The sequence below is a fragment of the Panulirus ornatus genome, chromosome 9 (assembly GCF_036320965.1).
Source record: "Panulirus ornatus isolate Po-2019 chromosome 9, ASM3632096v1, whole genome shotgun sequence".
NCBI lineage: Eukaryota > Metazoa > Arthropoda > Malacostraca > Decapoda > Palinuridae > Panulirus > Panulirus ornatus.
Genome location: NC_092232.1, coordinates 39,559,803 through 39,565,126, shown reverse-complemented (window position 1 = coordinate 39,565,126; position 5,324 = coordinate 39,559,803).

Below are 5,324 nucleotides of genomic sequence, written 5' to 3'. Positions count from 1 at the left end.
TTTAGGAGTAGTGCTAATCCTTCCCTTGCTCTTGTCCTCCCACCAACCCTTGACTTTACTCCCAAGACATTCCCAAACCACATTTGACGGTCAGTTTGGTTTACATGGGTGTGCGAACAGTGACGTCACCTGGTGGAGCTGCTGATCACGTACTGTCCTTACCCACACTCACCTGCAACAATATGTATATTCAAATCATTGTATCTTTTATGGGAAGGATCATGTCATCTTAGTGTACATACGGCACCTCTCTGGTAAGTAGTAAACGTTCATTTTACAAAAGTAACAATGGAAGATATCATATATAGATTATGCTAGTTATTGCATATATAGATTATAGAAAAATAAGAGAAATATTAATATGTTTGTTTCTATGGGAAGAGTAGTATACAAAGATGGTTCTTTGTTTAGACATTGAACTGTCAACTGCCACGGTCATTACTAAGGCCGTCAACATTAACTTAAACCATCATCAGAAAATTTCCTGACACCTTCAGGTGTTCCCGACAACGCTAGGACACTGTACACTCTCACTATCAATATGGTTCATCCCAAGTGGCATGACAACACTAGGACAACATACACTCTCACTATCAATATGGTTCATCCCAAGTGGCATGACAACACTAGGACAACATACACTATCAATATGGTTCATCCCAAGTGGCATGACAACACTAGGACAACATACACTATCAATATGGTTCATCCCAAGTGGCATGACAACACTAGGACAACCTACACTCTCACTATCAATATGGTTCATCCCAAGTGGCATGACAACACTAGGACAACATACACTCTCACTATCAATATGGTTCATCCCAAGTGGCATGACAACACTAGGACAACCTACACTCTCACTATCAATATGGTTCATGCCAAGTGGCATGACAACACTAGGACTACCTACACTCTCACTATCAATATGGTTCATCCCAAGTGGCATGACAACACTAGGACTACCTACACTCTCACTATCAATATGGTTCATGCCAAGTGGCATGACAACGCTAGGACAACATACACTCTCACTATCAATATGGTTCATACCAAGTGGCATGACAACACTAGGACAACCTACACTCTCACTATCAATATGGTTCATGCCAAGTGGCATGACAACACTAGGACAACCTACACTCTCACTATCAATATGGTTCATCCCAAGTGGCATGACAACACTAGGACAACCTACACTCTCACTATCAATATGGTTCATGCCAAGTGGGACACACGAGACTGTAGAGAGGTGGCATGATAGAAGTCTACTGCTAACACAAAGGACAACAAAATGGAAGCTGCTATATGGAGATGACACTGTACTGTTACCCGAACAAGAAAAGCGGTTAATTAGAATGTTGATAGCCCTCATGATGCATGTAAGATGACTATCTTTGTGGTAAAGAAGAGGAAAAAATGAGACTAATTTTTTGAAAGGATATGAAAGTTGTTTTATCTGTCTGCATGGTGTAGTATTACCATTGTGCATGATGCACTAACATGAGTGTACATGAAGAAGAAATATCAGGGTGCATAATGGAGTAATGTCAGTGTGCATGGTGAGTTAATATCGGTGTGCATGATGGAGTATTATCAGTGTGCATGGTAAAGTAATATCAGTCTATATGGTGAAGTAATATCACTGTGCATGGTGAAGTAATGTCATTATGCATGGTGAAGTAATACCAGTGTGCATGGTGAAGTAATACCACGGTGCCTGGTGAAGTTATGTCATTTTGCATGAAGTAATACCAGTGTGCATGGTGAAGTAATGTCATTGTGCCTCGTGAAGTAATGTCAGTGTGCATAGTGAAGTAAAATGTCCGTAATATGTAAAGGACATGGTGGTATCATCGCCACGGAGCTTATCGCTACTTTTACTTTTTTCTTTTACGTTGTACGCTTCAGATTCTTGAGGGAAGGTCCAGAGTCCACATCACAAGCTGGACCTTAATGGAAACAAGGAGAGATGTTTGAAAGGGAAAAAAGGAGAGAAAAAGGAAAGTATCTTCGAATTTTGTAGGGGTAAAAACTGTCTTTTAGAATGTACCAGGTTGTAGGTATTAGGAAAGACATGAGAAAGTAGAATTCGAAAGATGTGCCATGTCAAAACAGCCCACGCTTGAGTTGCCAATGGCCGCACAGTAATCATGTGAGGCAGCAGTTTGCCGAGTATTGCAGGGTGTAGCTAGTGTTGGGGGGCACACAGGCAGTCAGCTCTCAGGAACAAAAACCAAAGTTATATCATAGTATAGAAGAGGGAAAGTGAACCAACGTTGCGGCGTAGGGAAGGGGGTCAAGTTTGGAAGTTAGCCTGGAAGAAGTGGTAAGTTGGACAGATGACATCTCAACTTTGACAAGAACATTCCCTTATTTATCTACGTTTTTTTTTATCAGTTATCAGTACTAAGTGAATTACGGCCTTCATCACTTGGCTGCTTTGTTATCCTAACATGAGCCTTTATTTCATCATAAAGAAATGGTGCACAGTGTAGGTACGTTCAATGTATGTCGATGTTTAGAAGTGCTATACTGTTATGACGGATAACACTGGAAAAATGATCATCCTTCTTTTGTGATTGGCTGCGAATCTAATCCTTTTGTTCATCAGGCACTGTACTGCTAACTCATCTGAGCACAACGTGTACAGTACGGTCAGTCATCAGTGTCTTTATAGTTCGGTCAGTCATCAGTGTCGTTATAGTTCGGTCAGTCATCAGTGTTGTTACAGTACGGTCAGTCATCAGTGTCGTTACAGTACGGTCAGTCATCAGTGTCGTTTCAGTACGGTCAGTCATCAGTGTCGTTTCAGTACGGTCAGTCATCAGTGTCGTTATAGTTCAGTCAGTCATCAGTGTTGTTACAGTACGGTCAGTCATCAGTGTTGTTACAGTACGTTCAGTCATCAGTGTCGTTACAGTACGGTCAGTCATCAGTGTCGTTACAGTATGGTCAGTCATCAGTGTTGTTACAGTACGGTCAGTCATCAGTGTCATTACAGTATGGTCAGTCATCAGTGTCGTTATAGTTCGGTCAATCATCAGTGTCGTTATAGTTCGGTCAGTCATCAGTGTCGTTATAGTTCGGTCAGTCATCAGTGTCGTTATAGTTCGGTCAATCATCAGTGTCGTTATAGTTCGGTCAGTCATCAGTGTCGTTATAGTTCGGTCAGTCATCAGTGTCGTTATAGTTCGGTCAGTCATCAGTGTCGTTATAGTTCGGTCAGTCATCAGTGTCGTTATAGTTCGGTCAGTCATCAGTGTCGTTATATTTCGGTCAGTCATCAGTGTCGTTATAGTTCGGTCAGTCATCAGTGTCGTTATAGTTCGGTCAGTCATCAGTGTCGTTACAGTACGGTCAGTCATCAGTGTCGTTACAGTACGGTCAGTCATCAGTGTCGTCATAGTTCGGTCAGTCATCAGTGTCGTTATAGTTCGGTCAGTCATCAGTGCCGTTACAGTACGGTCAGTCATCAGTGTTGTTACAGTACGGTCAGTCATCAATGCCATTACAGTACGGTCAGTCATCAGTGTCGTTACAGTACGGTCAGTCATCAGTGTCGTTATAGGTTGGTCAGTCATCAGTGTCGTTACAGTACGGTTAGTTATCAGTGTCGTTATAGTTCGGTCAGTCATCAGTGTTGTTACAGTGCGGTCAGTCATCAGTGTCATTACAGTATGGTCAGTCATCAGTATCGTTTCAGTACGGTAACTCATCAGTGTCGTTACAGTACGGTCAGTCATCAGTGACGTTATAGTTCGGTCAGTCATCAGTGTCGTTACAGTACGGTCAGTCATCAGTGTCGTTATAGTTCGGTCAGTCATTAGTGTCGTTACAGTACGGTCAGTCATCAGTGTCGTTACAGTACGGTCAGTCATCAGTGTTGTTACAGTACTGTCAGTCATCAGTGTTGTTACAGTACGGTCAGTCATTAGTGTCATTACAGTATGGTCAGTCATCAGTGTTGTCACATTACGGTCAGTCATTCAGTGACGTTACAGTACGGTCAGTCATCAGTGTCGTTATAGTTCGGTCAGTCATCAGTGTCGTTATAGTTCGGTCAGTCATCAGTGTCGTTATAGTTCGGTCAGTCATCAGTGTCGTTACAGTACGGTCAGTCATCAGTGTCGTTACAGTACGATAAGTCATCAGTGTCGTTACAGTACGGTCAATCATCAGTGTCGTTATAGTTCGGTCAGTCATCAGTGTCATTACAGTACGGTCATTCATCAGTGTCGTTACACTACGGTCAGTCATCAGTGTCGTCATAGTTCGGTCAGTCATCAGTGTCGTTACAGTATGGTCAGTCATCAGTGTTGTTACAGTACGGTCAGTCATCAGTGTCGTTACAGCACGGTCAGTCATTAGTGTCTTTATAGTTCGGTCAGTCATCAGTGTCGTTACAGTACGGTCAGTCATCAATGTCGTTACAGTACGGTCAGTCATCAATGTCGTTATAGTTCGGTCAGTCATCAGTGTCGTTACATTACGGTCAGTCATCAGTGTCGTTATAGTTCGGTCAGTCATCAGTGTCGTTGCATTACGGTCAGTCAGCAGTGTCGTTATAGTTTGGTCAGACATCAGTGTCATTACAGTACGATCAGTCATCAGTGTCGTTACAGTACTGTTAGTCATCAGTGTCGTTATAGTTCGGTCAGTCATCAGTGTTGTTACAGCACGGTCAGTCATCAGTGTCATTACAGTATGGTCAGTCATCAGTATCGTTTCAGTACGGTCAGTCATCAGTGTCGTTACAGTACGGTCAGTCATCATAGACGTTATAGTTCGGTCAGTCATCAGTGTCGTTACAGTACGGTCAGTCATCAGTGTCGTTATAGTTCGGTCAGTCATTAGTGTCATTACAGTACGGTCAGTCATCAGTGTCGTTACAGTACGGTCAGTCATCAGTGTCGTTACAGTACGGTCAGTCATCAGTGTTGTTACAGTACGGTCAGTCATCAGTGTTGTTACAGTACGGTCAGTCATTAGTGTCATTACAGTATGGTCAGTCATCAGCGTTGTCACAGTACGGTCAGTCATTCAGTGACGTTACAGTACGGTCAGTCGTCAGTGTCGTTATAGTTCGGTCAGTCATCAGTGTCGTTATAGTTCGGTCAGTCATCAGTGTCGTTATAGTTCGGTCAGTCATCAGTGTCGTTACAGTACGGTTAGTCATCAGTGTCGTTACAGTACGATAAGTCATCAGTGTCGTTACAGTACGGTCAGTCATCAGTGTCGTTATAGTTCGGTCAGTCATCAGTGTCATTACAGTACGGTCATTCATCAATGTCGTTACACTACGGTCAGTCATCAATGTCGTC